This window comes from Sus scrofa, chromosome 13 (assembly GCF_054392235.1).
Source record: "Sus scrofa isolate SSC_HxYL_T2T_F1_AM1 chromosome 13, Sscrofa_HxYL_maternal_Yorkshire_Landrace_v2.0, whole genome shotgun sequence".
Taxonomy (NCBI): domain Eukaryota; kingdom Metazoa; phylum Chordata; class Mammalia; order Artiodactyla; family Suidae; genus Sus; species Sus scrofa.
The window spans coordinates 196,230,380-196,247,528 of NC_139395.1; the positions used below are offsets into that span (position 1 = coordinate 196,230,380).

The 17,149-nt window shown below is 35.4% G+C and overlaps 1 protein-coding gene across 1 annotated transcript in view; it reads left to right on the top strand.

Moving 5' to 3' along the window:
* The first annotated feature begins 970 nt into the window (after positions 1-970).
* The window catches only part of LOC106508546 (uncharacterized), a 498,796-nt gene continuing 482,617 nt past the window's right edge, over positions 971-17,149 (top strand). Inside the window, exon 1 of the mRNA XM_084991761.1 lies at positions 971-1,054. The gene's annotated coding sequence lies outside the window, so the exon portion shown is untranslated. The remainder of the gene's footprint in view (positions 1,055-17,149) is intronic.

Genomic DNA, 17,149 nt, shown 5'->3' on the forward strand with positions numbered 1-17,149 from the left:
GAGCTGACAGGGCCTGTTAAACTAAATATTTCTATATTTAAAAAGAGACAAAAGCCATCTTATTCTTTTTTCTTTTCCATTTTGTAAGGCTGAGTACTGCCTGAATTTCAGATATGCACAGCTATCCTAACATAATGTTGTTAATTCCATGTTCTGTTCTGTTATGGGATCTACCTACTTGGTTACACTCTCTGGGCATACAAATCCTTTTGCTCACCAGCTCATAATAAGTGATGATTCCTATTAACTGGTTGGTTTCTTTAGAATAGCACTGAATAGAGAGGCAAAAAAAAAAAAAAAAAAAAAATTGAGAATGAGTGAACACTCACTGTGAGAAGAGAAATGTATTTATTTTATTTTCTCTTACTGTATGGCAGTTTAGTTATTAAAGGCATAGATTTGAGTTGGAAGTTTGCTCTACTGCTTTCTAGATCAGAGATTGGCAAACCATGGCCAGTGGACTCACCAGCCAGTTGTATAACATAGCCATATTCTCTCCTTGAAATATTGTCTATGTTGCTTTTGTGCTATGCAGCCGAGTACTTCTGACCAAGACCTTATGAGTGTCTAATACAATGTTTACTCCCTGGCCCTTTAAAGAAAAGTTTGCTGACCCCTATTTAAGAAGCATGATCTTGGCCAAATTACCTAAATTTCTTGGCTTCATTTTTCTAATTGTAAAATGTGAATAACTGTCTACCAAGTTGGGTTTGGTGAGGATGTAAAAAGTTAGCATAGCAATAGGATGGCAAAGAAGCACATCCTGAAAACTGATAAAGCTATCCTCATATCCAGAAAATATAATAGAGCATGAATTTCCTCTATACTAAATAACTGGTAAAAACTCTTATGAGAGAATAAATCTCTAGTTATGTTTGGTCAAGGTTGTGGATTCTTTTTGTGTTGTTTCATTTCTGCTGAATCTCTTTTCTGTGTTCTGTGTAATTCCAGACTCCTGCAAGCCTACTCCGGACTGTCACTTCTTATAGCCAACCCTTCTTTACTATTGCGGAAAATTCTCCATGTCTACATCTGGAATTGCTCAAAGGTCACTGTAAGTATTGCATCTTTATTAATGGTTTGTTCCTCTCCAAAATGCCTGCAGCCAGGGACTCAGAGCTAGTTGGAAAAGATAGTTTTCTTTCTGTTTTCAGGGATCTCGCAGTTTGCTCTTATTTGTTTTCTCAGTAGGCTCTTATTTGTTTTCTCAGTAGGAAGAGAAAGGTTTTATCCTGCTGCATATGAGGCATGAAGATTTTCATAAGTTAAAACAAGCTCTTTGTTGGGCAAAAGTATTTCAGTCCAGCATGTTTAAACATTCTAGACTGGAATACAGTAGGGGTTTGCTGTTTTAGAAGTGTATGCCTAATATCAGGTGAACTACAAAATATCTGAAGACTTGTTTCTTCAGCTTTGCAATTTACAATATTTTCTTAGCATATTGTTTTTCAGATTACAAGTAAAATATGCAGAAATTAGAGGAACTTCAACACAGAACATTAAAGAAATTTTAAATATTTGATCTATTCCTTTCCCTTAGTTATGACTCTTTCTGCCATATATATGTATACACACACACACAGATACATACACACGTACACATATACATTCTCCACATATATTATAATTTATATATCACATCAGAAATATGTTTTATTATTTTGACTCTTGTTTGGCTTTATATAGTTTTCCATGTCATTAATTTTTGCAACAGTATTTTAGGCTGTGGGAATAACTATTTAAATAGGTTCAGGTTGGACACTTAAGGAGAAAGAGTAAATTGTTACAACTTTTGTAGAGGGTAATTTATTAATATAATGCAAAATATTAAATTTAGATACTCTTCAATATGAAAAATTGCATCTAGGAATTTTCCCTAAGGGAAATAATAGGACAGATTCATTCAACTGTGTATACCGAACTGTTCATGTTAGAGTATATAATGGTGAAAATAATTTTGCAACCTAAATGTTCATTAGAAGACATTTGTTGGAGTTCCTGCTGTGGCATTTGGGTTAGGAATCCAAATGCAGTGGCATGGTCACTGTGGAGGTGTGGGTTTGATTCTTGCTCAGTGCAGTAGGTCACAGCTGTAGCTCAGATTCAATTCCTGGCCCAGGAAGTTATGTATGCCACAGTGTGGCCATAAAAAAGAGAAGATTGCATAAAAAATTACGGTGCATACTTCCAGAAAAATGAAATGTAGTTAAAAGTGACTGAGCTCATTTTTATTTATGTACATTAAAATGTTTTATATTGTTTTAAGTGAAATAAAGCAAATTAAAACACTAGTTTACTTAGGGTAGGAATGTCTACCATCAGTTATTTAATCTAGCTTGTATCTTCAAACACAAACCCTTCAGCTGCTTTCACTTAATAAATACATCTTTGCCAATGACAGCAGCTTGGACAGGATCCCTTTTCACATGTCTGTTATCTGTTACACACATCAGAGTGATTGGGGAGTACAGATTTGTTTTAATTTTTCCATTTTGTAACTGCATATCAAAAAGCAGGTGCCCTGCTATTCCAGGCCTCCTCATATTGTACTTGTTTCCTGGCAAATTTGGGGGATAATTTGCATTTTGATTTTGTAATTTATGGCTCTGTACTGTTGAAAGGCTTTTAGATCTCCTTAGTATGTATGTGACTTTTCATGTTGCAATATCACATAGATGGGACAGCCCAACTTTCATTCTTATTAAATGATCTGAATGGGAAACAAGACACATACAAGTTTAACAGATTCTGGTTTGGTGAAGACACCCATACAAAATTCTGGGATATACCTCACAGTACCTGCTATAGTTATCTTTTATTACTGGAATCATGGTTGACTGTTTCTTTTTAATTTTTTCTTTGTAACATTAGACAGTGAGGCATGGTTACTTTTGTGATCAGCTAAGAAAAAAAAATAATTTCAAAAGGAAAAACATGGAGTTATTAGGTATGAGACACTTTATAAATCCATGTCTCAGTTTATTTACAATAGTTGAGAGAGAATTGGAAACAAATTTTACTTGTTAATGGAATCTTCATGTTTATAGCACCCACCAAACTTTGTAATTTTTATACTTACATTTCAAGGGCACTAGGGAAATATTTTTATGCAAGAATTCTTGGACCCACAGACACATGAGGATAGTAGAACTGCTCATAGGGTGTGGACAGTCCTATGGATAGAAGTACATGCTTCTGACTATTGCTTAATATGATTTCTCTGAAAAAGATATTCAACTCAGAGGATGAAAGAAGATGATGAAGAGATTGAGTAGACCTCATGTTGCCATTAAAAAATCCTAGAACCCATTGAAAAGTTGTATGATTTTTTTCCTACGTCTTACCATTTTTTATTATCCAGGTAAATAATGGAACTAGGAAAGTACATATATATTCAATAAACCATTATTATGGCCACCCAGAAGTAGTTTCATTCCTAATTCATCTATAAATATCTTGGCCTCGGGTTTTAAAATTCAAACCAAATGCCACATATCCTTAGTAAAAATTGCTAATTTTAATTTTTTGGTCTCTCTCTCTCTCACCATTTGCATTATGCATTTGACTTTTAGAAAGTTTGTAAAATTTCTGTCAATATATTCATCTTCCTTCTAGCCATGTAGCATATTATTTGTTTCATAATGTTGTAGGGAAAAATAGAATTTCACTGTTTTCCTTTGCATTTCTTTAATTACTAGTATGGTCGAACTTTTTTTTTTTTTAATTTTCTTTGGAGACCACTTTATTTCAAAGTTTTTGTTACAATTCTTTGCCCTTTTCTCTCTTAGGGCAGAGGTTGGCAAACTAGGGTTCCGGCCATTTCAACCGCTCATTGAGACACAACCAAGGCCATTCATTTCCATATCATATTGTCTTTTTTTTGGGGGGGGGAGCTACAATAGCAAGGGCAAATAGTTATGATAGGATTGTGTGGCCATTGAAGTCTAAAATATTTAAACCTCTGAAATGCTACATAAAGGGTTTATGAGCCCCTAGTTGTGTTGTAGAGGGTTAATTAAAAAATTTTTTTAAAACATCAATGGTTCAAGATACTTATCTGGTAAGAATTTTAACTCTTGTTTGAAATATTCTTTGCAAATATTTTATTTCGCATCTTTTGCTTGCTTGATCAGGCCCTGATGGTTTCCATCTCTAAGGGATTCCCATTCTCTCTTCTCTCAAACCCTCTAAGCCTGGGGTTCTGGAATGATGAATATGGTGTTCTTTAACTTAGAAGGGCTAATGCCGTCTTTTTTTTTTTTTTCCTTACCATGAATGGTGGATGGACCAATTTATTATCTGGGGCATCGCTTTCTCACCAAAATGCTTCTATTTCTCATTCTTGACCTAGATGTTAAGGAATATCCATTTCTTAGAGTCATTTGGATGCTCTATTTGTACTGAAACTTGATGTCCCAGCTATGATAAAGCTTTGAAGCTATAAGAAAATGCCTTATATAGACTCTTTACTTATCTTTCTTAATAACAATACTTTATGTTCTATAGCATTTTAAGTCTTTCCTGGATGTTTTATGTGGCTTTACTCTTACTCTTCTCCTTTTCACTCAACTCTCTCCCTTCATTTTTCTGCCCCACTTCTTACTACTTCCTGCTAGTGACATTGCTTTATTTAATCATCTGTTTTCTATCTTTTTTATTTATATAATTTTTTAAATTTTCCCACTGTACAGCAAGGGGGTCAGGTTATCCTTACATGTATACATTACAATTACATTTTTTCCCCCACCCTTTCTTTTGTTGCATAATCATCTGTTTTCTATATGGTATCATTAGTTCTGAGGAATATTTTTAAAAATGTAGAGCTAGTTAGATTGTCATATAGCCTTCTTCTATAGCTTATTGGTCAATAGGCATTTTCAAAATTGAAGAAATGGATCAAATTCCTGCTTGCTACTTATACTTGTGATCCAGTTATTTTGTAAACAGATGTTTCTCCATCATGATGATCAAATACTGTTACTGTGGCTTATCTATGTTTCCTTGTTTATCTGAACATTTAAAGTATAGGAAGACAGAGTTCCCGCTGTGGCGCAGTGGTTAATGAATCCGACTAGAAACCATGAGGTTGCGGGTTCCATCCCTGCCCTTGCTCAGTGGGTTAATGATCTGGCCTTGCCGTGAGCTGTGGTGTAGGTTGCAGACGCGACTCGGATCCAGTGTTGCTGTGGCTCCGGCGTAGGCTGGCAGCTACAGCTCTGATTCGGCCCCTAGCCTGGGAACCTCCATGTGTCGCGGGAGAGGCCCTGGAAATAGCAGAAAAAAAAGACCAAAAATAAATAAATAAATAAATAAAGTATAGGAAGATAGAAATAATTAGTCCCCACAACATTTGGTTTTTCCTCTATTTCCAAAGCACACCTAAAATATTTCCCAGTCTCTCCTGCCATTAGGGTGGGCCATATGTCCAAATGTGGACTAGTATGGCTGTGAGAAGAAGTGACATGTATCCCTTCAATCAGAGGCATCACTGTAAGTTCTTCTTGACCTCATAACCTTGAGAGCCACAGATTGAGATGGCAGGGTGAAAGATAATGGGGATTTGTTCCCTGAGTGACTGTGTGGAGGAGAGTTACCTTGAAACATACATTTCATATGAACAAGAAATTAACATGTGTCATAATAAGACACTTAGATACTGAAGTTATTTTTTTTTACCAGAGTTTAACTTCATCTGTTCTCACTAACACAGAAATTACTGTTAGAAATGAGGGCTCTATATAATGAAATACTTGTGGATTGGTAGTGTGGAAAGGCAGTGAGAAAAATGATCCTGGAGGAGGCAAAGAAGAAAATGAATGTTATGTAGCAGTAAAACATTTGGTGAAACTCTTGCATGTCAAAACTTGGAAGGCAGATCACATGCCTAGGTATCTGTTAGCTCCTGGATAAGAGGTAGAAGAGAGAACCTTAGCAGGGTATGCTAACTGCCATTGGCTCTGCTTGGCAAGGTATTACAAGTATAAAGATGAACTCAGGAAAGAATCGGGTGGTTCAAAAGGAGAAATGAAGACATAAAGAGGGTCCAGAAGTGTGTATACCCATAGTATTAGAAAAGCCAACTGCTACTAGACCCAAGCTACACTCAAAGGAATTTTATAGGGGCTTTAAGTAACAAACATTCAACAAAATCTTTCAGATGATTACAGTACTTAAGGCAGAAAAAGTTTTAAAAATGAGATCTTCCCACCTGTTATTACAGATAAGCTTCAGAGAGCCACCATTAAACTGAGAGAAAAAGACAAGTGGTTGAGAAAACAAAGAGCTACTAGAGGTTTGAGAACTAGGTATTTTAAAGTGCGGGTGTGGTTACTGGCTTGTGGAATTGGCTGGAAACAAACAGAGAAGAAGCCTCTTAAGTATTTGAGAGAAACGTACTGCCAAAGAAACCACAAGCCTAGACTGAAGGGGCCTTTGACTGTAGAAGCTGAAAATGGCCTTTGTGCTCACAATCTTAATGTGAACGAGAAGGAACCTGAGCAAGCTGTGCAGCCCTGACGCTTATTTCCAGCTACAGTCAAAGAAGGGAATGGAAAAAGAAGAACCTGCCATGAGGTGGATACTGAAGGCACACAGGTAGGTACCCTCCTGTGAGTGTGCTCAGCAGTACTTTAGGATTTAAATGGGCTGATCATTTAAATCCTTTCTGAAATTGAGTGTATTATTATAATCATCATAGTCCTGTCACACCTTTGCTTATTGACAGAGAGAGAGAGCTGTGTGTGTGTGTGTGTCTGTTTGTAGGGGACTGGACATTCGGCTTTCAAATTCATAGGTATTCAGACCAAGAGAAGCCACATCTGGGCTTGGTAAGGACTACTGAACTTTCCCTAGATACACTGGACTTTGTGGTCCTGGTGCTGACCAGATGGGATTCAGTCTGTCTCCATGTGAGTTGCTTGGATATGTGTTATGTGTGAGAAGAAGAAGGCACTGAAGTATTTAGTGAATAGGAGGTGAGAGAGATTACTAGTTGACTTTTCCTTTGCTTGAAAATTTCCTAATATCCCTTGAAGTTTATGGTGGTGACATAACTGGCCCAGGAACTGTGAACAGAAATGAAGTGCTTCTCTTAAGAGCAGCTATGGGTTTTCTAAGCTCTCTCTTCCCTTGCTTTGGTTAATGTTGAAGCATCACAAGATGCAGCATCACAGAATAGTGAGGTATCCACCAGCCCAGGTCCCTTAAAACCCATGCAGAGGAGAAACCTTTGTTAATGCAAGTCAGACATATATTATGTACAAAAAGACACATAAATTGTGGTAAGCCATTGAGATTCAGAGTTAATATTTTTTTTTTCAAATCAGTTTTAGAAAAAGTTTTCTATTTGGGATTTTTTTCTTTTAGTAAACATTGGAGTAGTAGACCACTTAAATAATAAACCAAAGCTGCTCACCATAAACGCTGTTTAAAATAGGTTAAGCCAGGAGAAAGCTGAAAGCTCCTGTTAGGAAATTCTTATCCCCTAAAACTGTATTTCGTGCCCTAACAAATTGTTCCTGAATCATGCAAGGTAAATTATCTGATTCTAAACACATGAAATTTTTAACATTTTAATCACCTCAAAAGACTGATTAGAGCTGTATGTATTTTATTTTTAGTAAACAATATTGGATTTTATCTATAATTGTGACACCTGATTTAATTAGGCTGGTCTCATTTTCTAACTTAATTTATTTTTACCTAAGGACATCACAGTAACTTGTTAAATATTTTATAAGAATCTGAACAAACAAAAGTGTTTACATTAGAGAAATAAAGCATTCGCTTATTTAAAAAGTTCAAAGGACATAAATCTGCAGTTAACACCAACATTAATTATGCACAGGTTTAACATGTGATGATGAGTTAAGAACCTCCATCCAACATATGACTCTACCAGAATATTTAATTTTCTGCTTAATTATTGGCATAAACTTTAATGAAAATTGAGTTTCATAGGAAAGGCAAATGAGAGTGCAAAAAGTGGAATGTATTCATTGGAGGAGAACTTGGGAAACTGATGCTTAGTTTTATAGGAACAAAGAAAATTTTAACAGTTAATGAATTGTACTACTTAGGAAATACATTTATTGTTTTTGTTTAATGAAATTCTAATTTCTAACTGTATATAACAGGGTGGAGGTGGTCAAATTTCCATATTTGCCAATTAAAATTCATACATGAGACTGCCTGAATATTAGACATTCCCCAGCCTTTTCAGTTTAATTTGCTAATGTTGACTCTTATTTTCTTGTTTAAACTCAGCTCTTCAGAGCAGTCTATCTCTCATCTCTCTCTCTCTCTCTCTCTCAAGTAGGCTCAGATCTCGTGCTCGACCTGTCCACAAATATAAGACAGATGGAAATAAATAACCCTCTAGAAAATTCACTTGACATGAGTACTGCATTTTATGTCTTAGAGGAGTAGAAATGGGCCTGACTTTTGAAGTCATTGAAGGGCTGTGTGACACTTAGAGAAAATAAATCTTTCTTTTTTCCATTGAGTTGAAGCTCTCTGGCCTTCAAACTTATACCATGGTAAATTCATTGACACCACATTTGCAAGGTTGATGTTCCATTTCTAGGAAAAGAACTCTTACTACCAGTGGATAATATGGCTCTCTTCTGGTCAAAAGGCTTTATAAAGTGTACTTCATATAGGAAAAAGAAAAGTAAGGATCATTCACTTTTAGGAGTAGGTTTGTATTGTTGTTTTGCAATCTGAATGTATTAATGGCTTTATAAATCTAATATCCATGTGAATAACAGATGAAAATAATATTATTTTTTATTACGTTAAGAACAAGTCATTTGTATGTATTTTCTAGTATGGTGGGAATGCTTCTTTGCTTTTCATGGCATTCCACAAATTCTCCGTGTAATAATATTGCATTAAGAATAATTTATCTTTGAGATGATTTAAATGAATTTCTTTGCTATAGTAATAACTAAGGCTTAGTGATCTTCAATTTTTAAGTCGTTTAAAACAAAGCAAAATTATATTGGCTTTTAGGACAAATATTCCACCATTATTTTTTACCCTAAAACATGAAGTTAAAATAACATATAATAACAATTTGTGAGCCTACTGAAGAAACACCCCATGGAAATAATTTTAGGTTAGTGACAAAGAGGAGTTAAGGCAGGCAGATGCCTAGAATAGTAAATTATCAAGATATTGGTATTAAACTTTTTTAGATTCATCCTTGCTGCTTACTTGAGAATTTTTAGGCAGATAATTTATGTGTACCTTTACATGTTTAACAAGGAAAATCTCTATGTTTCTGGTGAAGTGCTTGAGATACTTTCACTTAGAAGCTGTTTTATCCATGCTCCAAAACCCAAAGAGAGCCTGTTAACTGATTAATATAAATATGGGAAGCATAAAGACAAATTAAAACTTCTCTCTCTGTCCCTCTCAACCAAATCTTTCTGTTTAAGAAAAATAAGCAAAAGTGATGTGTTTATTTTTCTTTAGAAATACTTTGAAAATTAAAGAGAACTAAATGCCAGCTATTTATTGGACTCTAAGCAATTTCTGGAACAATTAATGGAAAAAATGATCTGCCCTCATAGATTACTTGAGAGGCTCAGAATGTATCACTTATTAATTTTTATGTATTTACCTAAATGAGAAATGTTAAAATTGAAGGAGCTAAAAGATGTTTTCTTACCTCAAAACTCTATACCTATAACTTACTTGAATCATTTGCAGTTTGTTCTTCCTGCCTTTAGATAATGTCATGAGTTAACTGTTCCTGCTACCAGAACATTTTAAAAAATGTATTTTAGATTATTTTAGAAACTGACTTTATAATAATTTCTTCACATTCTCAAAACTGAGTGCAGAACTTTCCTTAAGAGATAGCCAAGTTTTTATAAAAATAAAGAATCAGTAAATAATAAATGAGAAGAAAATCTTAGAGATATTTCAATTACTTAAAGAAGAAATGTTTATGTTGCCAGATGTCACTGAAGGGTGTTGAAAAGAGTTAGGTTGAATATTGAAGAACTTTCTGATTAAGAAAAGGATTATGAGCAGAGTGGCCATTCGATCTCTTTTGTGAGAGCAATGTTTGTAGAGGCAGAGTGATATCAGAGTAATAACGTCTACTGAGCACTTGCTACGTACTAAGCACTGTGCTACATGCTTTCCAAGAAATACCTTTCACTTAGTCCTTTACAGTTTTGAAATTCACTTTATTCTTATACTATAAATAAGAAAACCGAGTCTTAGAGAAATTCACTTGTCCAAGATCACAGAGCTAAAGGGCTATGAAGCTGAGACTAGAGCAGCCAGACCAACAAAAGTTAACTTACATTTTCATGAAGATACTAAGATCCATCTCTTATAACATTTGTAGGAGAAAATGACATAACACAGGCAAAAGCATGTTTCATGTTTAATGAAATGAATGTTATTTATTCTCCTTGATTAAGGAAGATTATTCATAACGCTCAAACTCTTTATTTGTAACATTGCCGTTAAATTACGTGTATATCCTATTACCAAGCTATGAGCTCTGGGAGAAGTGGGCTGGAACCATGTTTCATTCCTTCCAGATCTCCTTGCCTTGCACTTGTACATGTCCCAGTACATAGGAGGCAGGAAGCGTTTGTTGCCTCTAGGAAAAGCTAATGGGAGATAGGGCAAAGGAGCACATCCATCTGCTGCAGTTTGAAAGGCACCTGGACAAAATGGTTCAAATTTTATTTTATTTTATTGATTTTTTAGGGTACCTTAAATGTTTTTCTTTTATTGTACTGAATTATAGTTGATTTACAAAGTTGTTTTACTTTCTACTGTACAGCAAAGTGATTTAGTTATACATACATGCATTTTCCATATTCTCTTCCATTGTCATTGTCACAGGGTACCGAATACAGTTCCTTGTGCTATCCAGTGGGACCTTGTTATTTATCCATCCTATAGGATATACTAGTTTGCATTTGCTAATCCCAAAGTCCCACTCCATTCTTTTTTTTTAATTAATTTTAAAATATGCTTGCTCTTTGACCCAGCAACTTTATTTCTAAAGATGTATATTAAGGAAAAAAAGACATCTTTGTACCAAGACATATTTTTAATTACAGTCATTAAGACATTGTTAGCATTGAGAACTATGTCTAGATACTCATGTTGCAACAGAAGAAATGGTGGGGGAAAAACTGTAATTGTAATGTATACATGTAAGGATAACCTGACCCCCTTGCTGTACAGTGGGAAAATAAAATTAAAAAAAAAAAAAAAGACATTGTTTTTCTTTTTCTTTCTTTCTTTCTTTTTTTTTGTTTTTTTTTGGCTTTTCAGGGCTGCACCCATGGTGCATGGAGGTTCCCAGGCTAGGGATCAAATCAGAGCTGTAGCCGCCAGCCTACGCCACAGCCACAGAAATGCCAGATCCAAGCCACGTCTGCAGCTTACACCACAGTTCACGGCAACACCAGATCCTTAACCCACTGAGCGAGGCCAGGGATTGAATCTGCATCCTCATGGATACTAAGTCAGATTCATTTCCGCTAAGCCATGGCAGGAGCTCCAAGACATTGTTTTTCAATAGGGAAAAATTAGAAATGTCCTAATTTCCAATTTAAAAGTTGAGCAGCAGGCATACAATGGAATAGTGTATAAGCATTAAAAGTGATGTACAAATGCACTTAGTGGTGAAAGAGTCTCAAAGTATATTTGCTAATAGGTGTAAGAAGCTGGTTCTGAGCCTTTTTTTGTCTGTAACAGTCACACAACAGGGCCCAAATGGAGTTGTGTGTGCTAAGTAAGCCCACCTCACCTGAGTCTTAACTAATGACAGTTCTGGCTCTCTTAGAAATGGAATTCTAAACCAGTTGATCAGGAATCGATAATCAGTTCTAGTTCAGTAATCTCTCTCATAGACTCCTGCCATGCTCGAGGAAAAGTAACTTTGCAATAACCAACCTTCTTTTTTTGCCTGATATAACTTCCTTGCTCCTCACCCTTCTGTCTTACATTTTGTACAGTTCCTCAGAGCTCCTTTCGTATCTACTTGGTTGGCTGTTGCCCAATTTGAGACAATTTTTCCTCAAGTAAAATTATTAATATGCCCTCAGTCTATCTTTTAACAATACCTATGCATGCATACATATTGTAAAAGTATATAAATAAAAAATAAACAACAGTTATATCTGGGCACAGTATTATAAGCTGTCTTTATTTCTCCATACTTTTCTTTGTGCCTATGAATTATTTTGCAGAAAGTACTCTTTTCTTTCATATTTGAGCAAAAGATAAGTATATGTATATATTTATGTGTGTGTATGTATATATATTCTTTTTTTTGAATACTATCTTTCATCATATCTAACTCAGGAGACTGGACACAGTTCCCTGTGCTGTAGAGTAGGACCCCATTACTTATCTGTTCTAAATGTAATAGTTTTCATGTAACTGGATTTTTGACACAGGACCTCAGCAGCACACAATGTTTCAGGTTTTTCAAATCTTGAGCAAACCACACTTAAAAAAATTGTTTAATATTACAGAATGATTAAAAACAATAACTCCTTTTAGACTAGTGGCCTCTTTTTGTTTCTTTGTAAACAACTAAACATAGAAGGCTTTCAGTAACTTCTCAGTTTGCGGCTTTTCTACTCTTTGTATTTACATGAGGTCAGTGATATAGAACTTTGATTCATTGAGATGGGATTTGTCTGCGTGGTTTAATGATGGGGAAAGCCACAGATATGCTTGAAAACTTTTCAGTTAGATACAACAACAACCCCAAGGTACTTTGCTCTGATTTTTTAAAGATATGATTATTCCATTGACAGATTTATTTCTGACTATTTCAGAGAAATATCAACAATGGAACACTTGGTTCTGAGCAGGTTGGCAGTAAGCCCATGTTGGAAGGAGTTGTGTAAGACAAAGTGAAAAAACTTCCCTGTTCCATCTGTGGGTAGGGCGGAGCCTTGCTGTTTGTCATAATGGATAGAATGAGATACAGAAAGACAGACCCAAGAAGAGGGGCAGTAAATATGGAAAGTATGCCTATGATACATGACTATATGCATAAATGTGGGATGCCAGAGATCGAAAGTGAGATCAGACTATGAGATTTCAGGAACACTAGGCTCCTGGAAAAAACTACAGAATAATTTTTAAGCCTTCAGTTTTAAATTGTAGGAGTTTTAAGTGGTTACAAATGTGTCTCCAATAGCAGAGGTTTGGGCAAAATTGAAATCAATTGCCCTTTCCCTTGTCCTTAAAGGGAATTTCTTTCCTGTCTTTTTACTGCTGATTATGATCTGTGCAGTTGAGAATTCCAAAATGAAGGGGAGCAATGAGAACACAGAATAACTGAATAACACAGAATAACTGTAAAGATGACTTGGGAGAAATTTGCAACAGTGGTGGTTGTTTTTTATATAATTCCATTTTTCTTATCAAAGACTATAGCTGCTATTTTTAGAAAACATTTTTCTCACAGAGAAACTTTCAATGTGGAGAATAAAAAACTTGGTATTGAGTATTAGACCTGTGGCATTCTATCCCGGAGACCACCAGATCTCTTTTACTATGGGAAGTAAATGAGATTTAGCCTGCAGTAGGGTCTGTAATTATTCAGCTTCTCCAAAAGTAGCTCCTAACTTTGATTTTGTGAAACATATTAACTTTGTTACTTGAACATTTGCTTTTAATATAACAGAATCCACATGCTTGGTTAAGGCCAACATATGCTGTTTATTATGCAGGTTTGTCTGTTCCTGATGATATAGCACATAAATCAAATCTAAATTAAGCCAGTACTGCTTCTCCCCTATGCTATGATATTTGGGGATGAGGTTGTTGGCTAAGGAATCATGAGGAAGAGTAAGATTCTCTTGTGGATTGAATGTGACACAATATATTTAGAATCCTCTGTGAGATAGTCTCATTGCTCTCAATAGTAATCAATTATCAACCAGGAACTTGAAATATTACCACTATAAGTACTCCCATATATGAGGGTGTTTTGCTTAGCTTTTGAAATCTTTTTAGCAGTTGCATATGTGCTTACTCTAAGAAACATGGAATTCAAAAAATTAAGTTGGCTTAGTAAGACCGAGGGTTTCTCACTTATTTGGTTGGTTTTAAAATCTGGAATGCAAGGATACACCATTAATAATAATTCATGTTTAAAAAATAACGATAATAGTTGGGATGTTTTGAATTGATTTTTAAGGGTGGTGTGAGGTAGGAGTCCCAATTCATTATTTTGCATGTAGATATTCCGTTTGTCCCAGGATAATTTGTTGAAAAGACTATTCTTTCCTCAATGAATTGTATTGGCCTTTTCAAAAATATAATGAAATGATAAAGTTAAAAGTCAGTAAAAGTATTGTTTATAATAAAACAAAAATTTTGGAGGCTGCTTTTACTCTTTTGGTCTTAAGTGGAATAAAGTTTTGGTTACAGCAACATTCAGATAGACAGTGAGGCATTTCTTATGTAAAAATGTGGCACTGAAGAGAGATGGGAAGACATCTTACTGGTTTCTTAAATTGTCTTTATGATCAAACCACTAATTTTCATATGGTGCTGTTCTAAAGTGAAGTATTTGTGCCAATTTCTCATGCTTCCATATTGTTTATTAAATGTATAAATATTTACTGAGCTCATAAATGCAGCATACTCTCCATAGTAGATCATAGGCCTAATCTCAAGACTCTTAATCTCTGATCTGAAAGACAGATCTATTGGCACAACCAACTTGTTGGACCAGCTTTGTTTGAATAATACCTTCTCCAGAAAGCTTTCTTCTAATATTTTGTTTGTTAATTTGTTTGCTTTCTCTTTCCTGAGCCAAAAATTCTTGTCCCTGCCTGTCAACTTTCATGACAGCTTTTATGTTTAAGTTTTGGTTGCAAGGAACAGATTTATTCAAGTTACCTAAAAGTAAAAGTGACCTTCTTATAAGAATTTTTAAGCCTGGACATGGAATCTTCTTAAGGAGTAGTTCTGGCATTCTGGCTCCTTCTCCAATTTGCCCTGGGCCTTAACGGTTTCTCTACCTGGCATTTCTGCCCCTCTCTCCTCTGACCAGCACGGCCTTGGTGATCTGTTTCTCAGCTTCTCTATATCCTCTCTTCCTGCCCCCATCCTTACTGCTGGATTTCTGTTTTTAATCTCCAGTATAAGACTGATGATTCGCTTTCCATGTCAATTCACCTCCTAGAATCTCAGAAAGCCTGCAGAATGCTTCACTGTAGCTTTCACTCATTGCTGACACCTGGATAAGCATCTCTCATTAGAGACGCAAGGCCTAATGTGCATTTGGATATTCTGTGAGTGCCTAATAACGTGGAAGGTGAATATTTTGCTTATATGTAAACAAATGTATTTGTTTATATTTGCTTTTATACCGTGTATACATATTAAAAACAGTGTCCAGCATCTCTCCTTCTGCTAAAGATTGTCAGAGAGCTGGAGAAAAACAGCACAAGGATTAGTCAAAATGGACTTAATGCTGAAACTAAAATGCCATCTCCTATTCTTTGAAAGAGATATAAAAGTAATTCTGCCTGAATAACTGGGAAGATGCTTAATATATCAGTGGCTTTATGCTATTAAAACATGGAAAATTGATTTAATGAATTCCATTAAATCCTCATCATGTCTGCATTTGGTGATCTTGACCATTCTTCTCCTCTTGACCCCTCCTTCTCCCTTGGCTTCTAAAATGTCACTGTGCCCTGTTTCTCTTCTAATCTCCCTGACTATTTCTTCCTAGACTCCTCTACTGAATTCTTTCTCTTTTTTCTCCACTCTTCAAGGATTTGTTCCATCCAGGCTGTGGATGGATTGGACATGTTCTCAATCACACAACCATCCTAACCAACATCCTTCTTTCTCATGGGATCCTTGGTGAGCCATACTCATGAAATATTTCCCTCCTCAACTTCTATGCCTCCAGGTTGCAACTTACTGGATACTTGTAGCTGGCTACTTGTAGGCACAGCCAATCCTGGCTTGCCAAACTGAATTATTTGTCTCCACTCCTGACACCATATTGGACTTCTGTATTTTCTAAGCCATTGCACATTTCTAACCAGCCATTATGTCAGAAAGAGTGAAGATTGTTTACTTCTCACTCTTAACTCCCAGAGTGAATGCATAATCATATCATTGTCTAGTTATTGCTCTCATAGTTTAAAACATCCTCATATCTCACATAACTTTTTCCTCCTGATTTGAGGATCATTTTTCTTTATTCTACTATCCTTATTGCTTCCAGAGTGAGATTACTAGACTATAAATGTATCATGTTTTTCCTCTACTTGAAATCCTTCATGGCTTCCCAGTGCCTGCAGAATCAAACTCATATCTTTCATACAGTGTCAAAGATTTTCAGTGATCAGACCTACCTCTCACCTCCGTTCTTATCCTTCTCTTTCACGTATTCCTTCCTTCATCTGTGACTGATGTAAACATACATAAAGTAAGAAGATCTGATTTGTATAGAAATTAAACAGACTATATTTCAATAATCCAGCAAAGACTGCAAGTGGAAATTTTCACTCTGAGTTTGATTTCTGATAAAACACAGATGAATGTTTTTACTAAAGATAGCTATAATATCTGGCTTACCAATAGAAAGCGCAACGTGTTTTTAATTTTGAATTGATTAAATGACAAAGAAAATGTACTTATGCTGTGATCTATGAAATATATAAATGGTGTGAGCTGTGTAACTTGAATTGTATACCTTAATTTATGTGTGATCATATTAACTTAGAATTAAGATTTTTGTAGGTTTCTAATTAAAAAGAAGAAGGCATAATAGGTTTTAAGGACTAAATGGAATCTGAAATTTCAGTGCTGCTTTACTAATTTCACAGGCTATTTGGGAACTTAATACACTGATTTATGGCTTATAAGAGGAATCTGCAAAAATTTAAAAAACAGGTTTGGATGAGAAAAATAATTATGCTCTTTTAAACACAATTTTGAATTAGGTTTTTTTGGAGAAAGGTCAGAAATTGAATTTAAATTTCTATAAATGCTCTTTCTTTTTTCTTTTTTCCTTTTTAGGGCCGCACCTGCGGCTTATGGAGGTTCCCAGGCTAGGGGCTGAATCAGAGCTACAGCTGCCAGCCTACATCACAGCCACAGTATTGCCAGATCCTTAACC